This window comes from Cydia pomonella, chromosome 2 (assembly GCF_033807575.1).
Source record: "Cydia pomonella isolate Wapato2018A chromosome 2, ilCydPomo1, whole genome shotgun sequence".
NCBI lineage: Eukaryota > Metazoa > Arthropoda > Insecta > Lepidoptera > Tortricidae > Cydia > Cydia pomonella.
In genome coordinates, this window is record NC_084704.1 from 12,185,378 (window position 1) to 12,213,161 (window position 27,784).

The following is a 27,784-nucleotide window of genomic DNA, read 5'->3' on the forward strand; positions in this document are numbered from 1 at the left end:
TTCCCCCTCTCAGGTGACGCTTCGGGCCTTCGGCCCTACGCGGAGCTCGGCCTTCGGCCTTCGCTGGCCTCGACGCGTCGCCGTCGGGCCGTAGGCCCCCCGGCTCCGCTTATCAAGACAGTCGACTTGGTAGAACGCTTGGGAGCACCGTACGCACGCAGCTCGGCCTTCGGCCTCGCTTTTAGTTACTGGGGGTTGCACGCTTGGGGGTCGGGGTGAAGGCTCCGGGCCTTCGGCCCTCCGCCGGGGTCGGCCTTCGGCCTCCCAGCCTGAAGCTCGCCCTTCGGGCTCGCTTAACCTACTTGGAAATTTGACTTTGCCCCTGTCCGCCGCCATTTTGGATTTTTCCAAAAAACTTTTTTTCATATGGTAATCTTGGCCCCCAGGCTCGCCGCATGCAAAATCTCAGCGCGCTCGGACCAACATTAAAAAAAGAAAAAAAAAAAGTCGGCCATTTTGAAATTTTTTTTGATGCAGTTTTATTTGTCTCGAGGCCCTCTATGACATTTGGTCGAGCACCCCCCACCTATCACGCACCGTTTGAGAGTTGCCATACAAAAGTAAACTGGCCATTTTTCCGCCATCTTGGATTTTTTCCAAAAATTTTTTTTTCCATAGGAGTCATTGGGGCTCCGAGATACCGCGACCGAAATTTCAGAGCGCTCGGACCTTTTTGAAGTTTTAGAAAAAAAAAAGTCGGCCATTTTGAATTTTTTTTTTCTTATTCAGATTCCACTCGGAGCCCTCTATGACATTTGGTCGAGCTCCCCCGACCTATCTCTCACCGTTTAGCATGTGGGGGATTCGAAAAAAAATCCCATACAAATTTTTTTTCAAGCTAAAAAAAAAAAAAAAATTTTTTTCGAACGCGGGGGCCCATATGTACCCACGTACCGGTTCTCGGCGCTCTCGGACCGTTTTGAAATTTCGGCGCCATTTTGAGTCGGCCATTTTGAATTTTTTTAAATGCCATTTCATTCGTCTCGGGGCCCTCTATGACATTTGGTCGAGCACCCCCCACCTATCTGTCACCGTTTAAAAGTTGCCATACAAAATAAAAGTGGCCATGGTGTCCGCCATCTTGGATTTTTTCCAAATTTTTTTTTTCCATACCGATCTAGAGGGCCCCGAGATTCCGTGACCGAAATTTGAGCGCGCCGGGACCGACTTGAAAATCGGCCGCCATTTTGAATCCGCCATTTTGAAAAAAAAATGGCGGCCTCCGAAACTGCCCGGGGTCCTCTGTGACATTTGGTCGAGCACCCCCCCACTATCTCCCACCGTTTAGCCGGGCCGTCAAACATTTTTCTGTCCCGATCCGGTAGACCGGATGTCGGATTTTTCCGGAGGTCACCGGACCGCCCCCTGTACGACCGTACCAAACTCGAATCCCCCCCGCGCCTCCTTCCGGGAGAACAATTCGTGTCGATTAACGTTCGGGCTGCAGCTTTATATAATATAGGTAATATAAAACCTTATAGATGCCAGAATTAGAAATACACAAAAAAAATAAGCTCGTTTTTTAGGGTTCCGTAGCCAAATGGCATAAAATGGAACCCTTATAGTTTCGCCATGTCCGTCTGTCTGTCTGTCTGTCTGTCTGTCTGTCTGTCTGTCCGAGGCTTTTCTCCGTGGTCGTTAGTGCTAGAAAGCTGAAATTTGGCATGGATATATAAATCAATAAAGCCGACAAAGTCGTACAATAAAATCTAAAAATTTAATTTTTTTTAGGGTACCTCCCCTACACGTAAAGTGGGGGTGAAATTTTTTTTTCGCTTCAACTCTAGAGTGTGGGGTATCGTTGGACAGGTCTTTCAAAACTAATAGGGGTTTTCAAGAAACATTTTTTGATAAAGTGAATATATTCGGAGATAATCGCTCCGAAAGACAAAAAAATGTGCCCCTCCCCCCTCTAACTTTTGAACCATAGGTCCAAAAAATATGAAAAAAATCGTGGAAGTAGAACTTAAGAAAGACATTAAATGAAAACTATAGCGGACATGATAAGTTTAGCTGTTTTTGAGTTATCGCAAAAAGTTTTCCCTTCATAGTAAAAAGCCTTGTTAGGGTTCCGTAGCCAAATGGCATAAAACGGAACCCTTATAGTTTCGCCATGTCCGTCTGTCTGTCTGTCTGTCCGAGGCTTTGCTCCGTGGTCGTTAGTGCTAGAAAGCTGAAATTTGGCATGGATATATAAATCAATAAAGCCGACAAAGTCGTACAATAAAATCTAAAAATTTAATTTTTTTTAGGGTACCTCCCCTACACGTAAAGTGGGGGTGAAATTTTTTTTTCGCTTCAACTCTAGAGTGTGGGGTATCGTTGGAAAGGTCTTTCAAAACTAATAGGGGTTTTCAAGAAACATTTTTTGATAAAGTGAATATATTCGGAGATAATCGCTCCGAAAGAAAAAAAAATGTGTCCCCCCCTCTAACTTTTGAACCATAGGTCCAAAAAATATGAAAAAAATCGTGGAAGTAGAACTTAAGAAAGACATTAAATGAAAACTATAGCGGACATGATCAGTTTAGCTGTTTTTGAGTTATCGCAAAAAGTTTTCCCTTCATAGTAAAAAGCCTTGTTTTAATTAGGTACTGATTATGCAAATTTGCCTATTTGTTTATCTCAGGTGAAAGGTAGCGTTTCATCCCTTGGTTAACAATTTACTATACTTTAAGCTCCAGTTTAGCTTATTGTGACGGAAGAGTAACTACGGAACCCTACACTGAGCGTGGCCCGACATGCTCTTGGCCGGTTATTTATTTATACTAGAGTACGATCCTGGTAGGTTTATCTCACTACTTTTATTTCAGTAAATATACAGGCCAATTAGAGTTTTAGTTCTTTGATCTGTTTCCGATATGATAATGATCTGTCAGTGTCAAAAGTGACGTTGAATAAAAGTCACATTTGCCACTGACAAACCAGTATCATATCGGAAACAGATCGAATAACTAAGACTGGAACTGGCCTAAGTTCTCTATCATTCATTTTCCGTTGGGTTTTATTGTTTATAAATAAATAAATTAAAATTATTTCGGACATAAATCCATAGTTGTTAGTTACATTTACATTTAACTTATAAAATAGTGTTAGTGGAATTACAAAACTAATTCTAACCTACATATTTATTTTTCTACAGTGTGGAATTTTGTCCACTGTTGCAGCAGAGGGGAGTCCCATCTATCCAACAACGTTCATGTAACGATTATTCTGTAACAAGTGTCTTTAAAACTTTACTTCAAATTCTCATCAACTTATAATATTCATGGTCCAAGCTTAGGTTAGAGTTTCGATTTGTGATTTATCTCCAAATAATTATTTTCTGTACAGTCAGCATCAATAGTAGCGGATGAAATGAAGCGCCAAATTTATTAACCACCCTGAAATACTTTTCCAAATAGAGACATATCTCTACTTTCATTCTTTTTATCCTGCTACCCTAAGGTTGTCTGGAAGAAATAGCTTGCAGCGATAAGGCCGCCAGTTACACTTATTTAAAAGGTCAATCTGTTTTTAATTTTTTTTTGGGCTGCAATAAAGTATTTGTAACAGTCTAATTGTTTGGTATATAGATACATAATAATCATATAATATACAGTTTTGACTCGTAGACCTGACTATATTGTCTATACCTGACTATACCTATGTACAGTCACCTGCAATAATATGTTACACAACGAAGGCCGCAAAAATATCTGACACGATCTTATTTGTAGAGCCATAAGAGCGTGTCACATATTTTTGCGGCCTTCGAAGAGTATAATATTATTGCAGATGAGTGTATGTACAATATGAAATATGACAGTAATGTATGAAATCAATCGAAAGGATCTATTACGATGTAAAAGTTTTCCTGACCTTGCGGAAGGAAGGGAGGCATTCCTATTTAGGAGGCAAAGCAGTTCTGGACATGCATACTGATGATCCAATGCAATCTTAATGAATACATAAACAAGGTCTACCACTCCGAAACAAACTAATTTGAAATAAGTAATTCGTCAAAGTTAAATTAATGCCTTTACCCTGGGAAAATGGTATTCCGGACATTTGGGAGGCGTGCGCGGAGCAGTAGCCAAGACGTAGAGGGTTTGCCACTTTAAGGAAATGTAAGGGGTACACGGCCCTGTATAAAAAACTGTGGATGCTTGCCCGTGTCATGGGACGCACGCAGAGGCAGCACGAAGGCTGGTTTTAGTGTCGCGCTGACCGTCGGTGCGGAGCGATCAGCACCGACTATTTGTATGAAATTCATGTTCGTGCGGACAACCCGTCCTCGCGGACCAGCCAGCTTTACTCTAGCACTCTCCCTAAACTTAATACATATTGGTCCGGTGCGGAGCGATCTGATGGTCAGCGCGATACTAAAACCAGCCTATAGTAAAGACTATTGAGAGTTGATGGAATCTAAAATGTACTATTGGGTGAAATCGATGGACTAAATACGCCTGCCTAATAAAATGGTACAAATTATTCACTAGGTTGACATACAGGCCAATTCGAACGTACACTGACATTAGAATGACATTTGAATCATGTTATTTAGTTATCGCGCATTTTGCTCGTACTTGTCTGTACGTGTATTCAAGTTTCCTGATTTGCCTGATAGTTTCCCTCAACACGGCACATCCTCGGGAGATCTGGCAACCTTACTAAAATGAATAGGACAGTCAATGCTGCTATTGACTCCGTTAGTGATGTTAGTAAGGTTGTACCTCATCTCGTATAACTTGTCTCTTCCACCTGGGACTTCATAAAATGACAGACAATGAATCCATAACGTATTGACGCCGTTCGATAAAGGTCTATTTATAACGGCCCGCTTCGCGGCGTGTGGTTTTGAATATTCATAATTACGTGAACTAGAACAAATGATGTTACATGCCGATGTCACATTTTATGATCGGTTGTTTACAGACTATAAATACCTGTGAGGAATTTAATAAATAAACATAAAGACAATCTTACATGAGGAGCAATAAAAATAGCAGCACATTATGTGGATTTTTCATTTTATTTCGTGATAATTTTTAAGTAGCGCATTTTTGTACAGTTAGCATCAATAGTAGCGGATGAAACAACGCGCCAAAAGTATATGATATTCCGGATAACTTTTCCAAATATAGATAAATTGTTAAAATTCGCGTTCAAAAGTATATCTTTTACAGTCTTAGTTGTTCTATATTAAAGATACCACTTTTTGTTAAGCTATTACAGAATGGTAGATACTTATGAAACGTTATTTGATCCGCTACTTTTGATGCTGACTGTACATACAATTAAATACAATCGTATTTAAAATAAAAGGGTGAATTGAAGTGTTTCCTAAGACTTTTTGAACAGCGTCTTCTGAGAGAATTTATGAGGTGTTTCTCATAAACGTACTTAGTTTTTTCTTTGTTCGATATTACACTTTTTTTATTTGACTTCACTTTGAGCTAGTGACATGGAATTTCCATTTTTGTGTAATTGCGAATTTTACAGAAATTTGTCTCCCATAGAAAAACCTCTGTCAGAAGTTAGATTGGAGAGACTTCCTGACTACCAAAGATGAACTTCAGTTTATTGGTATAATTTACTGTTAAGATGATATTCCTAAAAGCATACAACTAGTTGTGAAAATTGAAATTCAAGTGTGGCATTGTGGAAAACGGCAGGTGAAGATTGTCAAATTGTGTTGTACAAAAAGTTACAAATGTACATTGCAACAAAAATGAGAAAACTCAAACAATCTGATATTTCTCAATATGATTTTATTGTTATTATATAGTATTTTATCTACAGATTGCTGAAAAAAAAAAATAAACTGCTCCATAATTAGTAACAAAAAAATACTATTAATTATATAATTCACTGCCACTTTGTGTGTCTTTTCATTGATATTATTTTAAAAAGAGCCTTAGGTTCAAAATATATAAATCAGTTATCGAAATAAGAAAGAAAGTGTGTAGTTCATTTTAAACACTTGGTCTGCTTAGTAACTTCACTGTTGACTGCTGACTGTACTTAGGTACTAAGTGGACGGTTCGCGTTTAAGGGTATCAGACTACGTGACGTAACGAAGCCCAGTTTGGGAAGCCCTACATTTAGGTCTAGCTGCACTACTTTTAGGTACTGATATTAACTTGGTCAACAGCTATATCCTAACTAAATTAGAGATATCGATCTATCTTACATAAAAAACTTTACTTAATTTAATTAGTTATCAGCAAGAAGTTCACTTTGTCTGCATACATGTTCCGCTCAGTTTCACATATATGTAAGTTTGTTGTTTGTTTATGCCGTCTTACATTGAATCTTCTAACTCCGCATTATTGTATAGATAGACAGTCACGTTACAATATTAGTCATCTGATAGTCATCAGAGTCGAAATAGCTAGGTTTCACTATTTTAGTACAAAACTTAAGTAATCTAGCAGCATTTAGAACAATTTGCTTTTAAATGCATTATATTCCTTAGGAAATCGGAAATCGAATAAAAAACTTAGCTGGCCTTAAACTTCATTTACCACAACAATGACTACTAGTATTAAAATATGTGTAGTTAAATGAGCTATTCAAAACAATCTGTTCATGAAACAGATTATTGTTGGCTTAATCCAGAACTGGGTATTTTATTAAATTCAGTTCGGCTTGAGCCCTATTTATCGTAATAATGAATACCGTTATAAGACAGGGTATTCAAAGATTATGACACCACAGTGCTAGTATTACAAACAGTAAATTGATTTTGTGCAAAACTCAAGTTCTTAACAATCACCAATATACGGCAAAATGTTGAAAATCTACACCGATATATTTACCGCAAAATTTTAATACAATATAAATGTGTTTTATGTTTTATTAATATTTGTACTATTGTTACTAAGTAGGTAATAAATCCACTAGTTGTTCCTCCCACACCTTAATAAAATAATATAGTACGTATTAAAAGTACAACCAGACAACCGGCGGTCTTATATCGCTAAATGTTTCAAACATAAATCCTGCATTTATCTTGCAGTCAATTTAAACTGTAGTTAGTATGAAATGGATTTACTGCAAGATATATATTAATTATGGTTAAAGCTTACTTTGCATTGAGGGTTAATCCGCGGAAACCGGCTAGCAGTGCGATAGTCACGTAATATTTATTTTATTTAAGTAATGTTATTTACATTATTTACTGTGCTTAATCCAAAAAAAAATCCAACTGTGGACTACTGTATATTTTCGTGGGCAACTGTTATTTTTTTACTAATGGACTTTAAAAATCAGCGCCGTTATAGCGTAGCATACCGTGACCCGTGGCAACATATATTAATATAATATAATTTATACCTATGTACGCAGTAAAAACTGTGCGTGACACTAATGATGTTCAATACATATAGGTACAGATGTTTGAAGACATCAGACTGACGGTAATCATTACGGTGCCGTAAATATGCTGCCCTTCAAATGTTATGAAGTAATTGTAGGTACGTATGCAAAATCGATCTAAGCAATTAAAAAAGTAAATTTATTATAAAAACAAAACACTCGACTGTTACATACAGGATGTAACAGTAGAGCTATGGAGTAGTCATTAGCAATAAAATTCAAGTCATATTCATACTCATTCTTCTATTTGATAAGTGATTTTAACTATATAATCAAGAACTAGAACTTTTACGAGTCATATTTAACCCATTCAGGGCCAGCAACTCAGCTTATGGGTCATGCTCCAACATTTCCGCAGGCCTAATAGTGACTTACATGTGAGTCCTGAAGAAATTCTGATTTAAACATAAACGAAACATAATTTGACGTAATAACGTACGTATCAAACATTTATATAGGGTATATTACGATAAAAAAAATATAAAGAAGTATTTTTAATTAAAACAGTGCCTCATGGATCAGTGCAATATAGCAATTATACTGAAATTCTAGATACATACGTGTTACCGCTCGCCGTCGGCAGGGTGTTCATCCTCACACCCTAGAACCTAAATGGTCACGTACTGTGCGGTTTAAGAGGATTTCCAACCGCGAACGCTTCGGCTGTGGAATGAGCTTCCTGCCGAGCTTTTCCCGAGGGGCTACAGTATGGGGTTCTTCAAAAAAGGAATGTACAGGTTTTTAGAGGGTCGGCAACGCGCATTGAATACCTCTGGTGTTGCAGGCGTCCATAGGCTACGGTGATTGCTTACTATCAGGCGGGCCGTATGCTTGTTTGCTATCGACGTGGTATAAAAAAAAGCAAACAGAAAAATCCATATTAGAAGTTATTGACATGGCGCACGGTATGGGTCACCGTGGCCTGGCGCTACTTGTAAAAACTTCAAATGTTTCCGTAGCAGGCTTGGATGACGGCAAGCAACATTTACCAAACCGTAGTATAATAATATTTTGTTTTGTGTGAGGGGACTGGCGACTGATTTGACAAACTGAACAGGGCCCAGGATCCGGTGTTGAAATTTTCAATTTTAGTGATATTTACCGTTATTTGCCCGACTTATTTATTTGATCCGTGTTTTTTTCCTTGTTAAACGCCCATTAGACTATTTTAACTGCATGTTACTAAATGAAATGCATTGAATGTATTAATTAAGAGTTCGTTTAATGACGTTATATTCGATATACTCAACAGAGTTCTAGATATCTTTACATCCGCGTTCGCGCCACATGTCTTGCTGAATTTTATACCAGAATTGTCTTTAACTTTGCCATTTAAATTTCTCCGCTTATTAAAAATAGTAGATATTTTAAGAAATACTTATATTGATAGAATGATTTTTCTCTTTTATCGATCGTCATTTCGATGGTTGCAGCCCGACCCGATATTGAGAATACATGAAACAGACGTTCACTTTGTTTCATTATTATTAATAATCGTTTGTTTCAGATCCATACAATTATTATTTGATATTTATACCTACGTTAGTTACTTAACTAGATAGTATCTACACTTTGCAAAATATATTAGATTATTGAAAACAAAATAGATGAGGCATTTTTCTCAGAAGCCTTCAAACCATACACCGTAAGGCATGCTATAAGTTCATCCTTAAGAATAATTTACATGATTTATCTTAGTTTTCCAATCATGAACTTTTGTCTCTTTTATTATTATGTTACAAAGATTTGACCTTTACGATTTGATATTATATCGAAATAAATTCGCCTCACTTATTACTAGAAGATATTATTTTATTAAAGCTCGAAATATGCTTGAATAGCAACAGTTACTATTTAGTAATTACCAGAGCCGATCAAAACCTAATGAAGGAATCCACTCGAACTGCCCGAACAAAAGGGACATCAATCCATAGGCAGCTATTTACGACGACCCACATATTATAAAACAAACAAAAACAAACCATAATATGCAAACAATACGGCTGATGGAAAACGAACCTGTAACTTTGTAAATCCAGACGCGACGCTTCTGTAAAAAGAGTTGGCAACAAGCTAAAATCAATCTTCTTAACAAATAATAAGGGTGTAGCGACTCGAACATTTAACTTTGTACATCCATGTGGAACGTTCCTGTAGCGAAAGCCCGTAGCATTGGTTTTCAGTCAGTGCCGCGCACGGCGCCACTGTGCACGGTGGGCGTCGTGACGCTACCAAGGAAAACCTCCGCGTCTTTTTTTACACAATAAAAAAAAAACCATTCATAATTTGAATGCCGTGTTCCAAATTCGAATTTATTTCGATTCTAAAAGTGCGTGATGGATTTAAAAATACAAAGGTCTATTTGTGATTTGTGGTGTTGCGTTTACAAATAATGATACAAAAATAGTGTTAATATGTATTTTACGGTATGGCGTGGCGGGTTCTTACACTGAAAATTGTTAGGTATACCGGTACGTTTGTTTTTCAATGGGTTTGCCGTAATTGGAAGTCAGATTTAGCGGATCTGTATTTTGTTTAATAATGCTTTTCGCCGAATTCTTACTTTTGATGTAGGTAGAATGGTTGCGTGTTTACTTGGAGAGTATTTGAAGTATTGAGAATTATTGCCGCCAGAAAATATACTGTTTCATACATTTGAAAGCGGGGAATTTGAATTAATTGTGTTTAAAACTTTTACAGGATAAAAATAATAATAAAAAATACCCTCGTTTTATTTTTAGTTGAAGGTCAGGTATGTTGAAACGATACTACCTTATCGTTTCGGAATAACAGATATTTTGTTTTGAAAGGTAATTTGCATCCCATTATTTTATGTGTTTATTTCTAGAACCCACAAATCAACATCATTTAAAAAAAATACTCTCTTAATACTTGCATCATCACATAATTAGGTACACTTTCTCTTAAAGTGATACTTAGAACTCGCTTACAAAAATATTTTATTTTAAGGAGCGGAAGATGTAAAGACTAAAACATAATAATGAATGAATGAAAGCCTTAAACATATGGAGCACAGTCATATTTGAAATTCTAATATTGCGTGCGAATTCTCCAGATTTTCAGGTGTAGAAATCGCGTGCAAAATACGACATTTACGAGCAGAACGGCTGAAATTTTCTACACGCCAAATGCCATGGACTCCAATAATAGAATATCGGAATAAGTTTTATATTATTTAGAAAAGTTTTTGGGTAAACTTATAAAACGAAACCCAAAAAGATTTCAATTTAGTCTCACTCAAGAACAATAGTTGTTTGTTGTTTTTTAATTAAGGTATGAGTAATAATAAGTAAAGAAACAATTAGCCGAACTCATTGAGCAATTCAAAAAACGACTGAACCTAATAAATAAATATGATCAATATCTGAAAACCAATTTTGATGTTACCTAGTTGTTGTATTTTGTATAGCGATATTTTGGTGTAACGTGTAATACTAGTTTATATGTCCCAAGTTTTGTGTAGGTAAATAGTTACAATTTTATTAATAATATGCAAACAATTATTTCAGTGTGGCGTAACATATATGTAGCTATTTGTACTGATTCGTTAGTCATTCGCCGACATCTCTTTTGAATCATTCTTCAGTACAGTCAAGGAATTAAATATCCACATGGACAAAGTGCCAAAAATATGTACACACTAATGTATAGGCAATGAGGTCGTGTATACATATTTTTGGTACTTAGTCCGTGTCGATATTTATTACCTTGACTGTACAACAACGGCGTTCGATTTTATGTTTTATCAAGATTTGGACGAATGGTCAAATTCAGAAGCGACTGAACATATTAGTATTTTGATAACGTAGTGAAGCGAGAGGTGTTCGAAACTATCTTAAAATTATTTATATGAGTATTATGTTATGCGCTTGCGCCGAGATACTGAGTGGAACTTGCTTACATTGCATTGCATTGTTTAGTTTCATGTAAATCTTCCCGATAGCCGCATCGTGAGTTTATTTTAGATATTGTACAAAGTACAGTCAGCTACAATAGTACCTAGAATCGAGTATAGTAGTAGTAAGAGTGAAGATACTGACGCGTGGTCTTATTTGGATAAGACCAAGCATCGTTTAGATTTACACTTAAGATATGTGTTTATTTGCAAAAGAATTAAAGTGTGGCAGATTATTTTGTGCCCACGCAAAATGTAGAAGAAAATTTAACAAACTAATGTAGGTGGTCAGCACCTACACCGTAGTACTAAATAATAAACACAAAAGAAAAAGAACAAAAATACCTCTTGCTGACGAAAATACGTTTGACAAGCTTTATGTTGCTATTGGCTCTGTATCTTTTATTCATTTAACTTGTCTTTTTGTTTACATACAAACAAACGTTGCAAATTCTGGCAACACGAGACGATCGAATAGCCAATAACACAAGTCTAAAACAAAAGTGTACTATACTCAACTGATAGTTTATTCGAATTCCGCCCATAAATTAAACTGCATAAAGACTACAATGGAGACAAGTCATTATGTTACTTGTTGTTTTCTAATTTTAAAACAATAGATTCACTATTTAAACGAAATTGTAGCAGATGTGACTGGATAAATTTAGCCCAACCTTGCGAATTTACTGCTACGACGCTACGATGCCTACGGTTTAATAGCTACGCTCTAATGGTGCTACGATCTCTCATCACGATTATATTGGGAGGTGGTTCGGCATGCCAATCATTGCATTGTCATCTTAAACACGCTTAAATTTAGTTTCAAACTTCAGTTACTTGTCCCGACGTTGTTAAAACGCGGACTTCTAGAAATAAAAGGTAATTAATCGGCACGGCCGGTCTAATTCTGAACCTTGACGTAGATTAGTGAAGATTGTACTGAAAGTGTTATTTTAATGACACCCGCTACTCCTTTAACGGCAACGTTGTGACAGAGAAGAGTTAAAACATGTATGTTGGTAATATAGAAGTTCTATTTAATACAAATTGACGTTACACACTATACCTTTATGATGCATTTTATTTTGGATTTTAGCATATTCTGACTTCTTTTGAAATTGAAAGTATTATCTACTTTGAAGTGTGTGCATCACACAAGCTGTAAACAAGAGTATCGAACATAAGAGTGTTTAGGTTAAAGTAATTTTGATGCTCAATTCAACAGTTTTAGTGACAGTTTACATGGTGGTGAAGATAGGAATATTTTGTTTCTAAAAAATGCAAAAATTAATCAAAAGATCAAAGTAGAAAAATCCTCCATTCCATCGAAATCCCAGAAACTCATTGTATTATGTGATTTACACACCAAACCAAAACCCTTTTCTGAATTGATTTAATATGTTCTGAATTAGCACGGATGACAGTGTAAATAGACCGAGGCGAGGGTAGTAAAATGACACAGGAACGGCCGTCGCTAAACCCAATTTGAACCGAGGAAAATTACATTTTAACGTGAACTGCCCGACCTTACTGACCCCGTGACATCCAGAGAAATCAGACCTTCATTAACCACTCACTGTAACATTACGTTAATTATTAAAAAAATACAAGCGGAGGAGCGTCAACTTAAAAAAAAACATAAAAAGAGCCCTTGCAAAAATTTAAGGTCCTTTTTTTGAAAATATTTTTAAGTCAATTTTTATCATGACCAGTTTTTTTGTTATGATTAAAATTAGGATTTAGAAACTTTGAGAATTTTAAACTTATTATTTATTATGTTAATCTATATAAACATAATGCATAATGTGTGCGTTGGGGTAAGATGGAATGGAAACGTGTTGTAAATCCTAAGGCGAGAAAAACAGTCCTACTTTGATTAAATAAACGAAATAAAATTTGAAATTAATACGTTTGTTGTCGGTTATAACTAGAGATGGGTAGTGAGTAAATAAACACCGGTATACTGAGTATTATACTCAGTATTTACTCAATATACCCGTTTTTACTCGTCATACGAATTGGTGGGTATAAATTATTTAGTTAAAGTAAAGGGGCATATAAATTTGGATTAAGTACAAAAATTGTAAGAAATATATTTTGAGAGGGCACTTTATACATATAACTATGTGTCACAAAAAAAATCTGAAAACACGAACGTGTTGCACATCATAAATGGGTTAAATACTTTTGGAAAAAAACCGTTTCTAAAGGCTTTTGCCTTTAATCCCTCTTTAACTTTGGAACCAATGTAAAAAAAATATGAAAAAATATTAGGACATTATCCGTAGAATAGAGTACTAAAAATACTTTGAACATGATCGGTTGAGCAATTTTTGGATTTTCTTTGAAGACCCTAAATAAAAGCTCGCAAGTGCAGCGTAAACACACATTTTTGCGCGAAATTAAGTTATCTAGAACATCGATAGAACTTGAGTTCCATATGTTTAAAGTAAATACCTTCTTATTTAAGACAAAATTGTTAACTACGCATTATCACAAATTGCCCCTCACTGATTATTACCTTTTTTTATAAATTAAAATACTCAATATTAATAATATTTTGCTCATTCCTACCCATCTGTAGTTATAACACTTATCTTCTTCTATAGTATCTTTTTCTAAAAGAAGTTATAGGAGATGGGGTAATATTGAAAATCCTCAAGAAGATAACAATCATAATAATATGACCAGTAACAAAATTGATCGTAGTACACGACTTCGCACTTCCAGTGAGGATTGACCTCTGAACGACGGGACACAATTAATCAGAGTGGGAACAAGTTGCTAGCACTAAAAATATTACGCGTGATTTGGATTACGGTTACGGAGGATTCTTTGTTTTCCTGTGTTTTCAAATTACGCCAACGCACTTTACACCCGAGAAGGAGGAGGAGGATATGCATCGTAATAGTTTTGAGGCTTTATTTCTGAAATTATAAGCAAAATGTGTTGCGAAGTGTTGTGAATTTAAGCTTCGAGGCGTAAACTACAAGACTCGAGTCGCGACTGTTGAGTCTAGAAGCCTTGAACCTTATAGCTTCGAGCGTATAAGCCTCAAATTAATAAGTTCGCGTTGCTGCTTACGATCACAGAAACCTCGAGTCTTTAGGCCTCAAGCTTTAAAGCCTCTTAAGGTTTGAAGGTTTAAGTCTATAAGGTTTGAAGCATTTAAGTCTTAAAAGTTTCTAACAAATTAGATCAAACTATGCCATATTTGATAGTAATACAGGGTGCCCGTGAGGGACCCGAGCGATTTTAACAGCGTAACCCTGAGGTCATTAGAATTTAAAAAATAATATATATTTTTTTGTGAAATAGGGGAAAAAAGAAAAAAATATTTGGACTTTATCGCAGTGGATAAACAGTACGACTGCGATCAATTTTATTAGTGACATCAGTCTTTTTCCGATCTGTTAATCACTACACAAATTGGTAACGTAGTTAGGTTCATTATATTCTTTAAAAAAAAAACACAATAATACTTTCTGCCTAGAACGCTCATTGTTTGGGCTCTTAACGCTCGACTCAGGCCTTCGACATTCGGGGGGCATGAGCTTTCAATAGGCCCGAGTTTTTAAAGGTTGAGCTCTCTATGAAGCCCGAGTCTTAAAAACTTACTCTTAAAAGGTCATAAAAAGCTTGAGTCGTTAAGGTTCTGAACCGTTTTTGAGCTCAAACCTTCAACGCTTGAACCTTCAAGGTTTGCGAGTCTTTAAGGTTTCAAAGTCTTCAAGACTAGTCTTTTAACAACACTAATAGCAAAATGTCATTGAACAGATGTGTCATGTGTATAAATTCGACATAACACTAGGTATATGTATTGTAAACACATTGATATCAGATCATATGAATATTGATATACTGCGAAAACCTGCTCGAGCATCAAATTATTTAATTACCAATACATAACACTTTAACTTCAAGGTGACCTCGGCTATTATATTTTCGGATTCTTGGGAATATCATTTGACGAAAAACAAAACAAGCTTATCACATTTCCTATATTAATAAGCATACTTAGAAAGATAGGCTCTGCGAAGCATTTATGAAGGTTTCTTTCAGTAATAACTACATAATTAACCGGTAACACAATACGTGCTTCACGAAAGGGCCCGAAGCTAAGATTCGCAACAAGTATCGATATTTTTAGGTACTGTTAGCGGTATCGATACTTATCGATGGACTCCATCATTTTTATTAGCTGGTGAAATCAGTAACAGTTTTTAGTAAATGTGATTTGGTCAACCCTCTCTGGTTTCCCCGCATTTCATTTCATTGCAGTTAAACCTGCAAAAGAATGACAAGCCAGTATAACGATCGCCAATATCCGCCGTTTAAATAGCGGTTGTTTTATACCAGAGAATAGTGACAATGACAATGTTAAAGAAATTAACCGACATAGTGCAGGTATTTTTCGTATGTCGCATATATAGCTATATATCGCACTATGAATATATGTGTACTTACATAGGTCACTAGATAAGTTTTGCAATAGACAAATATGAAACAAAGAGGAGGACGATCAGAATCTATCATTGACGCAAAAAATTCAAAATAATTGTTCACCCCATTCTGTCCCGCCAGTTGTACAAGAAGGCCGTCCGTCAACCCTAAATTGGAAAAAAAATATTGAAAATAAGATCAGCGACGGTGATCTTCAGGGAACCGCTCGCCTTCTTTTCTCTAGTGATGTGTTGTCTCCGGAAAACCCTGACACTCTATTGGCCCTACAGGCTAAGCATCCTACTGCTCCGGTAACCCCCTTTTTCTTTGATCCTCCGGTACCGACCGAGTCATGCCTGCACATCAAAGACGTGGATGTTTACAACGCCATCCTTTCTTTTAAAACTGGTTCGGCAGCTGGCTTGGACGGCCTGGCTCCTCAACATTTAAAAGATTTGACGGGCCCGTCTGTGGGAGATGCAGGCGTGCAACTCATCGCATGTATTGTTAAATTAATAAATTTTATGTACTCGGGCGGCATCCACCCGGATATTGTACCCATTATATACGGAGAAAATTTAATTGCACTTACTAAAAAAGACGGAGGTGTACGGCTAATCGCTGTTGGTTCAACGCTCCGCCATTTTGCGTCTAAAATTGCAGTTCGGTACATTTTGGCAAAGTTGCAAAAAGCTTTTGAACCTGTTCAATTAGGTTTCGGGGTCAGAGGAGGTTGTGAGGCTGCTGTGCATGCCCTTCGGTCTTATCTGGAGGCCGGTCAGTGTGAGGTTTTACTGAAAATCGATGTGAAGAATGCGTTCAATTCTTTAAACCGGGATACTTTGCTTTCTGAGGTTAAATCTCACATTCCTGAAATATACAATTACTTACTACATTGTTATGGGGATCCATCGAAGCTGATGTATCGTTCGAACGAATTGTCATCTGAAGTCGGTTGCCAGCAGGGAGATCCCCAGGGGCCGGCAATTTTTAGTTCAAAAATTGTCATCAAAATTCAATGTGTGGTATTTGGACGATGGGACTCTAGGAGGTAACCTGGACTCAGTACTGGCCGACCTTTCGCTGATAAATGACAAATTCAGATCCATCGGTCTAACGTTAAATTTTGATAAATGCAAACTTTAATTTCCAGATACCTGTGTCGATATCAATAGTTTGATACAGAGGTTCAATCAATGATACAGAGGTTCAATCAACTGGTACCCAATATTAAAATTCTCGATAGACGTACACTTTGCCTTCTAGGATCCGCAATATTCGAGGAAAGTTTTCCTGATTATATCCAAAATTCTGAATCAAAATTCTAAGATCATTCACACCGGTTACTCGAAATTAGTCCCCATTATGCACTCTCTATTATCAAATATTGACGGGACGGGATGTCCTTGATTCCGAGGAGTATGGGGCGGGTGCTGGTGTGGGATGCAACCTGCGTGGACACGCTAGCCCCGTCGCATCTCCACGGAACCTCGGTAAGGGCGGCAGCTGCTGCGGAGGCGGCTGAAAATGCAAAGGTGGGGAAATACCGCGATCTCGGTGCCGAATACAGTTTTGTTCCGTTCGGTGTCGAGACCCTGGGTCCGTGGGGTCCTGGCGCTCTGAGGCTCTTTAGAGACCTTTCAAAGAGACTCAGGGACGCAACTGGGGACCGGAGAGCTGGCAGTTACCTCGCTCAACGCATCAGTCTGGCAGTTCAGCGGGGTAACGCAGCCAGCAGACCTTGAGGGACCTTGCCGCAGGGGCCTTTTTAGGGTTCCGTAGTCAACTAGGAACCCTTATAGTTTCGCCATGTCCGTCTGTCTGTCTGTCTGTCTGTCTGTCTGTCTGTCTGTCCGAGGCTTTGCTCCGTGGTCGTTAGTGCTAGAAAGCTGAAATTCGGCGCGGATATATAAATCAATAAAGCCGAAAAAGTCGTACAATAAAATATAAAAATTTAATTTTTTTGAGGGTACCTCCCCTACACGTAAGGTGGGGGTGAATTTTTTTTTTGCTTCAACCCTACAGTGTGGGGTATCGTTGGAAAGGTCTTTCAAAATTAATAGGGGTCTGCAACAAACATTTTTTGATAAAGTGAATATATTCGGAGATAATCGCTCCGAAAGAGAAAAAAATGTGTCCCCCCCCCCCCCCCTCTAACTTTTGAACCGTCCAAAAAATATGAAAAAAATCGTGGAAGTAGAGCTTAAGAAAGACATTAAATAAAAACTATAGCAGACATGATCAGTTTAGCTGTTTTTGAGTTATCGCAAAAAGTTTCTCCCATAGTAAAAAGACTTACTTTAATTAGGTACTGATTATGCAGCCTATTTGTTTAACTCGCGTGAAACGTACCGTTTCATCCCTTGGTTAACAATTTACTATACTCTAAGCTCCAGTTTAGCTTATTGTGACGGAAGAGTAACTACTGAACCCTACACTGAGCGTGGCCCGACATGCTCTTGGCCGATTTTTTAGATGTTGTTTAGTTTAGTGTAGTTTTATTTTTGTATAGTCTGTATAGATTAGATAGATTCATTGTAATTTTAAGTTTTTATTTATTGTTTCTGACATGTTTTTGTACCAGTAATATATAATGTTCTTAATTAACCTTATCTTTGGCTGTATTTTACCGGAGCTTTTTTATGAAACTTCTTTTTTCAAACCGAATCTGGCTGCCACGAGACAGGCATAGCCTAGTGTGGGCCGCAGGATATCTTTTAAATGTTAATAAGATTTGTTTTCTTTTAAATAAACAAATCTTATTCTTATTCTCTTTATAGGCCACCTCTTTGTTGCATATTTCTCTGTTGCAGAACTTAGCTATAGTTCGTTTTGTTTTAGTATTAGAAAGAAGGTAAGCGATCTTCATGTGTATTTTTATTAAATAACACATTTGAAAAATAAGTTACAGCAAATATGGAACAATATAAATCATATACAATCATTTACGATCATTTACATTCTTTTGCTTTCATAAGTAATATAAACAAATCTTGAAAAAGTGATTTCAATAATGTTCAATAAAAAAACACGTCAATATTGTTTATCTTTTTTGTAACGCAAAAATAAAAACGAACTATAGTGACCTATGTACAATATCACCGTTTTGTTTCGTTTCTTACCTTTCGATAGGATAATTACCCCAAAACGTAACAGAAGTAATGTTTTGTCAGAGTAGGAATTGATACTTTTGTTTCAAAATAAGATACGATGCTTCGCGCCATCGAGTATCGATACTTTAATTTTTTTGCTGATCCCTAGGTCCTTCTTTATATACCCACTTTGGGGGTTGGTGGGTGATGGCCCTTCATTTCGTTTACTGCTTACCGTAATGTACTTGATGCTTTAAAAAGCGTTTTTGGAAGGATCGAATCATCTCTCGTAGCTAACTGATAAATTGATAATGGTGATGGATTTTACTTAGCTCATCCTTTCACATTTATTTTCTTTTAGAGTTTATGCCTTTATCTTTTGTGTGTTTTGGATAGGGATTATATAATACACTCTAAATAAGGTAAGATGTTTTTGAGGATTTTCACACCAAAGGAATCGGTTTCATTGTTATTGAGTAGCTGATGTACGGTAGTTAGGGATTGCAAACCGGATTGATTCCGACCGGACCGGATCCGGATTGGTATAGGAATATTCAAGTTAATTAAATAACATATTTTTATAGTTTTTTGCGTAATTAGTATTCCTATATCTATAATTTGAAGTTAATAAATAACTTCTTAACAATAAAATAGAACTGAGTAGTAAAAAGTGTTACAATGTGAATATTACTTTAAAAATAAAATTTGAAGTCGGTTTTTTATTATATTTAACTATTTGCAAGTGCTCAAATTTCCGTTTACAATTATAAATTTGATTAGTTTCTAAAGCCTGGTGATGGGATGTGGGGTGGGAAATGTAACTTCTTGAAAGGACAAGTTTTCGTAACTGTTCTCTGATTGAATTCTTTGTATCGTTGACATCCATTCTAGTAACAAAAGAAGATATTTTACTTTTAATGCGCTCCAATATTACTTAGTTCTAATTTTTTTGTCCGAGAAAGTAGTAAACTGTATGATTTAAAAAAAAATAATTTACAGAAAAGTATATTGGTCAAATTATAGGGAACGAAACGCGATACGACGATCTCATGCGAAAAATGATAGAGTGTAGGATTAAAAACCATCGCGGAAAGGGACTTCCTAAGAAAAGTTACATGGATCAAATAAAGAATTGGCTAGACGTAGAGTAGCACGTACCAGGAGATGAAGGAAACTACATAAGATTGGATGAAATTGCAAAGACAAAAGATAATCTTTTTGAACATTAACCTTCTCTTTAGCATAAATTAAAAATGCCTTCCATGGCATCTCCATCCTTTAATTTTTCTTTCTATTACAGTATTTATGTAATCGTCATATCGTGCCACCAATATGAAAGAAGAAGAAATCCTCTCCTGTTCCCAGTCATCGTCATAATAAATATATTTTTATCTCACTAAATTTAAACTTTTTCATTCGTTTTATGTACCCCTAGTGTAAATAAATTCGATTTCGAAACGTGACGTACGCGTTTGCGTTTAGTCTCATTTTGTATTGGATTTAGAAAGAGCGCGCGAAGCGGGACGTTTTGGAAACTCAAAATCCTATACAAAATGAGACTTAACGCAAACGCGTTCGTCACGTTATGATGCCCATCAAATTTACACTAGGGGTACTGTTCTGTTCAACTTCATACCTCTCATCCGTCGCCTTTTCTTCTTCTAAAACGCACAGCGCATGCCGTATTTAGGCATTATTTTAATTTTATCGGATCCGGTCCAGATCCGGTGCTTTTTTACCGGATCCGGTAGCTCCTGAAAAGTGCCGGATCCGGCCGGATTATCGGATCCGCCGGACCGGATTGCAATCCCTAACGGTAGTGTAATAAGGACATGAAATTTCTTGTTAAATCTTATATAATATTTATTAATTTTATTTGATACCAATAAATTATTCTTCTCTTTTTGTAAAGTGGCCATACCATGTCACTAGATGTAGATGATAATTTTTTATTAGTATCAATTGATCAGGTTTGTTTTTAGGATTAAATGTATATAGTAAACACCCATATAATGCAACAGGCACCAGTAATGGGATGGTATAGACAAATCCTGTAAAACAAATATTTACCTTCAGTTTTTAATCTCTGGTAACATTTTACCATAAATAAGAGCCAAAGAGCTCATTAAGTTTAATTTTTCTTTAATAATAATATTAATTCGTTTGAAAATGAATGGGGCCATACATTTCGTGACTGGAGCAAAAAAACACTTTTTAACACGTTTTAATTGGTTAACAATATTGAAACCAATTGCAGTAGCTTTCATTAAATATACTCGTATAGAAAAAATAAAGGACAAAATGGCCATACAACTTTTAAAGCGGTATAAATTTTACAGGAGTCGGTAAAATATCAAAAATACTCCAAATTTTCTCTTAAATGTCCCATGATTGGTGCCGTTAACATATATGGGACAATGCAAAAGTCAGAAATGATGGTCAAAGTCCCACAGTCGTACTTTACTCGCGAAATGCTCGTAACGAAACGAAAAGTGATCGTGACGTCCATATCATGAAGTATTGAAAACAAGAAAATTGCGATTTTGTCGGTGAAATATGTGATGCTCTTGTAACTCAAGATAAATATACTCGTAGGTATTCTATGTAAATTTTTTCATTAAGTGAAGTGTATATTTCTTTGAGAAATAAAGTTAAACCTAAATATTGCGTGTATGTATATAGTTGCTATACAATCTTGTTTGGATAAAATGTAAGGAATTGAATGGTACCCTTACTTTATTCCTTTTTGGAAGTTAAAAGATCTTAAATTTTTATACTTTCAGGACCGGTTTTTTTTTACGATTTGCACATATGTATGTATTATTTAATTATCTACATTATTGTGATAAATTGTTCATTTGCTTTCTATTTTACTACATATTAAATTCAGCATGTGTCATCATCTCTATTCTAAAACAAGTTTAATAGACCAATAGTGGGACCGGATTTTTGCCCTATAAGTTTCGATAATTCTAAAGAGTGAAAAGTGATGTTTATCTGGTATGGGACATATTTTTAAGCATATTTGTAATATATGAAGAAAATTTAGAACGAGCGTTAGATATAAATAAGGTATTTATGTATTTTTATTGATGAATTTTGAATATTGAATTAAAGTACAAAATTTAAGCATCGTCTTTTATAATATGTATGAGGCTTTATGCTATCAAATTTTTAGAAAAAAAATCAACGTGCTACTTTGTCAAACTCAAATTAGCTTATTATTTTGTCAATATTGAATTAAAGTTTGAAAAATCCACAATATCATATCTAAATTCTTAAGTTAATAGGCAAGGCAAAAAATTAGAAGAGTAGGATATGTGCTTTACAATTAATATGCGTTTTTTGTCCTGTAAGATCTAATATTGAATTAAAGTCCGTAGAGATAAGTCTATTCCTATAAAATAATATATGCAGCCATTTTATGGAAAGGTAGAAATATCTGTGTGTAGCTTGCATTGTAATAGTAAAATCAACTTAAAAAGGCGCGAAATTCATAACCACGCCGCGCTGGTCCGTCAACATGTCGGCTCGGCGCGCGGGAGCCTATCGTAGCCGACCTAGTGAGCGATAGATACCTCGCCCCGCCCGCGCCCCCCGCTCAGCTTCGCAAGCGCTGTTTGTCTTTTCTTTAAAATCATTCATTTGTTTGTTTATCGTGCACATAAATTAGATGCGGACATTACATGAATTTAATTATAGAATAAAAGTTATTATGACTTCAAAATGAGTGAAAAATGTTTGATATGTGTACTGTACTGACTTAGTAACAGAGAAAAAACGAGGAATTGAGCAGTTAATAACTGCGAGCAAATAATCTTTCTTGGTGATGGGAAAGTTAAATATTTCTACGGGAAGGAGGAACTACGTTTCCATAAAAAGTGTAGATTATACATTGAGTCGAAGGCTATACCGGCGTACAAAAGACTAATGGAGGTGGCATCAGAGGGCTTACCGCGTACCACGTTCGACGTGTTGCCTCCCTGTCATACTTACGTACGAATTTACAAGTGCGACAGAGAGGTAACACGTCGAACGTGGTTCGCGATAGGCCCTCAAATGTACAGCCAAGTGACGATGATGAAAATTACATTTTCAAAACTTTTGTCTTTTGGTACCATTGTGTTAGCCGCCTGTACTTACTTTCAACATATATTAGTAGTTTATGTTACTGCTACATAATAAAAGGCATTAAAATACACGAGTGTGGGCTTAGGAAACGAACGAAGTGAGTTTCTTAAAAAGATCACACGAGTGTTTTAATGCCTAATTATCTTATACCTTTAAACGAGCAATTCTTGTATATATATCTGTGGCCCTAGTGAAAAAGGGTACAAGTCTCTGGCAGTTTAGGTGTATAAGGGCATAAGTGTTACGTGGAACTTACACCCCTTTACACCTGCGCTGCCAGAGACTTGTACTCTTTTTCACTAGGGCCACAGATATATTTCCGGGATCTCGGAAACGGCTCTAACGATTTTGCTGAAATTTGGTATATGAGGGTTTTTGGGGGTAAACAATCGATCTAGATTAGTCTTATGTTTGGGAAAACGCGTGTTTTCGAGTTTTCATGCGTTTTTCTTTCGACGCAGAATATGGTGGCTAATTTCGTGTTGCCGGCCACTGTCCGTCTGGTCCAGCGGGTTAAGATGCGGACTGCTAAACGAGTGTTACGGGTTCGAATCTCGCCTGGTGACTAACTTTTGTTTTTTTTTATATGTTCAATTTTATATATAATTTTTTAATTTTTATTGTTTTAGACAAGTTTAATTTAGTAAAAGAATGTAGTTAAGATTATCACCTATACACCACCATATTACAATAAATAGTTAATTATAACCGAGCAAAGCTCGGTCGCCCAGGTACTGTATAGTTATTGCAGGTAGTTCGCAATCACATTTTTAGCACAGGCATTATAAGAGAGGTATGGGCATTGTAAATGTCATCTGGCTCTGTGTGGTAGGGCACAGCACAGCGGATGTCATTCCAGATCTAGAGCAGAACCCAACTGGGGAAGTACCTCCACCTTACAGAAAATCGCAGCCAAATAACACTAGACCCTACTCATAGTGTTGTGTTCCTGCCGGTGAGTAAGGTTGCCAGAGCTCAACGAGGGGTGGGAGGGTGTTAGGGTCGGCAACGCGCATGTAACTCCTCTGGAGTTGCAGGCGTACATAGGCTACGGATACTGCTTACCATCAGGCAGGCCGTATGCTTGTTTGCCACCGACGTAGTATAAAAATAAATAAAAAAAACACACACAATTAAAATATTTCATATGACATGTGCTAATTATTTGTCTCAGTGTAAACAAAAATATAACATAATTATGATATCAATTTTCAAATTCAAAATGGCGGACATGTTTTATAACTTATTTTAAGAAATTATGAGTAGTTTAAGACTTTAAAAAGCAAGAAATTGTTTCTTGCTTCTGTTTGTATTTGTATCATGTAGTATTTGATGTTTTCATTATTTTTGAAAGTCCTCAGGGTGCCGATTACGAAAATGACATCCATTATGGAACCCAAGATGGCGGACATTCATTTTTCTTAAAAATCGGTATGGGTGTCATCTCCGAGGTTCTTCGAGGTACCGATTACGAAAATGACGTCCATTTTGCAATCCAAGATGGCGAACATTATTTTTTCTTAAAAATCAATATGGGTGTCATCTCCGAGGTTCCTCGGGGATCCGATTACGAAAATGACGTTCATTTTGAAATCCAAGATGGCGGAAATTATTTTTTCTTAAGTCGATATGGGTGTCATATCCGAGGTTCCTCGGGATTCCGATTACGAAAATGACGTCTATTTTGAAATCCAAGATGGCGGACATTAATTTTTCTTAAAAATCGATATGGGTGTCATCTCCGAGGTTCCTCGTGGATCCGATTACGAAAATGACGTTCATTTTGAAATCCAAGATGGCGGAAATTATTTTTTCTTAAAAGTCGATATGGGTGTCATATCCGAGGTTCCTCAGGATTCCGATTACGAAAATGACGTCTATTTTGAAATCCAAGATGGCGGACATTAATTTTTCTTAAAAATCGATATGGGTGTCATCTCCGAGGTTCCTCGGGGTTCCAATTACAAAAATGACGTCAATTTTGGCGGTTCTTGTTGGTGCAGATTTCAAAAATAGAGACCATTTTAGTATTAAAGGTGGTTGATATCACGGCTACACACATCGACACCCATTTCAAAAAGTAGCGTCCTCCATATTTATTTTCAAAATAGATGCCATTTTTGAAATCCACACCCCTAAAAACCCAGAAAACAACACCCATGACGACTTTTTCAAAAAAGTGACGTCCGCCATCTTTATTTCCAAAATGGACGTCATTTGTAAAATTAGTACCATACATCATACAACATGAAAACTAAAAACATTTCCATCCTCTTTTGGGCAGTTGTGTAAGTCTGTGATAACCCTAGGTAGGTACGGAGACCTTGAGCGGTGTCGGCATTTACGCAAACATCAAAGGCGTCGGCCCACTGTTACTTTTTACACTGTGCTTTTACTGTGTAAACGAAAACGTCACATGATATATCAAAAGAAAAGTTATTTTATCTTATACCTTTAAACGAGCAATTCTTGTATATATATTTCTGTGATCTCGGAAACGGCTCTAACGATTTCGCTGAAATTTGGTATATAGGGGTTTTTGTGGGTATACAATCTATCTAGATTAGTCTTATGTTTGGGAAAACGCGTGTTTTCGAGTTTTCATGCGTTTTTCTTTCGACGCAGAATATGGTGACTAATTTCGTGTTGCCGGCCACTGTCCGTCTGGTCCAGCGGGTTAAGACGCGGACTGCTAAACGAGTGTTACGGGTTCGAATCTCGCCCGGTGACTAACTTTTGTTTTTTTTTATATGTTCAAGTTTATATATAATTTTTTAATTTTTATTGTTTTACACAAGTTTAATTTAGTAAAAAAAAAATGACCTATGTATTAAGAGAAATCGACAATAGATGGCGTTACTCTGTGACAAGTGCTGTAAGGTTAAAATCGATTGTAAATAATAATAATTGTCAGTTCACATTTTACTTTTTAAGTTTATGTAGATTATCACCACCATATTACAATAAATAGTTATAACCGAGCAAAGCTCGGTCGCCCAGGTACTATATTACTAACTGTACTAGGTTGCCTTTTTAACAAGTTGGTCCAGTCCATGGTTGCCTACATTTTATATAAAAATCGGTTAATCTAGGCGACCATTAACTGGACCAACTTTTTTAATACGGCAACTTTCAAATAAGCTTTCATTTGATATATCATACGATGAAATAACAAACAAAAAAACTATCCGTACGCAATCTTACAAGGCAACCTATTTGAAATGTATCACTGTGAATTTTGTCTCACATTTGTTTCTTATCAGAAATAAATAACTTGAGGGTGCATATACCTTATAACGTATCTCTATATAACTATCGGTTATCAATATTAGCATTAGCGGTTAACAACAACATTCCCCTTAAAACAAATAACTATCGCGAGGAAAATACCAAGTCCAAACATCTGAAAAAAATCGGGAAAGAAAAGCTGCAACTGGCTTTTAAAATGGTACAAGGAAGGGTGGTCATCTGTATGAGAATGTGTTTTTTTGTCTCTATTTGACCCAATGGTTGACTGGTAGAGAATGCCTTTTGGCATTAAGTCCGCCATTTGTGTTTTTTTTTTTGTTTGTGCAATAAAGTTTAAATAAATAAATAATATTCATGTAACGCGATAACGAATTCTACGTGAATGAAACCGCGGGCAATACCTATTATAGTAACAACAAAATAACAATTTTCCATTGCTATTAATTTAAAACACGCTTTAGGAATTTTTTTGATGGACCGTAGACGCAGTCAAGGGCACCCCGCTCCCCACTACCGTTGTTCGCTGCCTCCTGCCACAGCGCGCGGCGCGCGCAAACTTGCCGCGCGTTTGAAACGTAACGTATTTATATAAGCAAGGAATGCATACATATCAGTAATGAGTGTCGCCGTGATTTTATATTTCTAAATTTTTGCTTAGTAACTGAGATCATTGTTGATGATCGATTATTATTAACTCTACAAACTTTAATTCAATATCAGCTATACTGCTTAACCTGAAATCAATATCTAGACAAGCACATTGTCTACATGTCTAACTTTTTACTAGAATACTAAGTTGATCGATAATATCGTAATTTTGCAATATCAGCAACTCTAATTCTATATTTACAAAATAACTCGTGTTTTTACGTTTACCAGAAAGCAGCTGTTCCAGATTTCTAAAAACTGAAAATTGTACATAAATTGAAGTGTTATTCGATATGCTAAAGTTTTCTGTAACTTTAATTCTATATTTACTTAGTTATTAGCAAAAATTAAAATATTTAAATATAACCGAAAGCTCAACCTTAAAATTTCTAACTTTTTACCAAAGTATTATTTAACATACTCCCAATGACATATCAAAAAAGAAAAAACTTTAATATTATCGAAACCCATTTTTGTTCAACCGCTGGTCTATAATTGGGCCCAAATAATGCTTTTAGTAGCAACCGTAAGAGTAGTTAATTAACTGTTTAATTATTCATTACGTCGTAGTTACAGAGTGGTATACTATATTCGTACCAGATAGCTGTTATCCTCCACCTAATATTTACAGAAAGTACTCGAGCATAATAAATAAATAATCGATTTAACAAGGTTAGTTAAAAGTTGTGCTCTCTTACAACAACACATTTACTTGATTATTGGTGCACTCAAACTTACTGATATAAAGTTCCTTCTCTCGATAAATTTTCATTTATTCGATAGGGGTATTACAGTAAACAAATCCTAATACTATAAATGTCAAAAATTATGGAAATTATTTCTTATATAATTCTCATAGATATGTGTATGTTATGTATGTATAACCTAGAAAAGGACATATAGCAAAACAACCAAGGACCAATAATAGTGCTCATTCATTACT

The 27,784-nt window shown here is 36.2% G+C and overlaps 1 protein-coding gene and 1 long non-coding RNA gene across 4 annotated transcripts in view; both read left to right on the top strand.

Annotated features, from left to right (window-relative positions):
• LOC133534402 (rho guanine nucleotide exchange factor 17) overlaps positions 1 to 27,784 on the top strand; it is a 197,358-nt gene that overhangs the window by 99,005 nt on the left and 70,569 nt on the right. The window lies entirely within an intron of this gene.
• Positions 128 to 27,075, top strand: LOC133534408 (uncharacterized). Its single transcript, XR_009802017.1, has 2 exons — positions 128 to 1,462; positions 24,232 to 27,075. It is a non-coding gene; the product is annotated as an uncharacterized LOC133534408 (long non-coding RNA).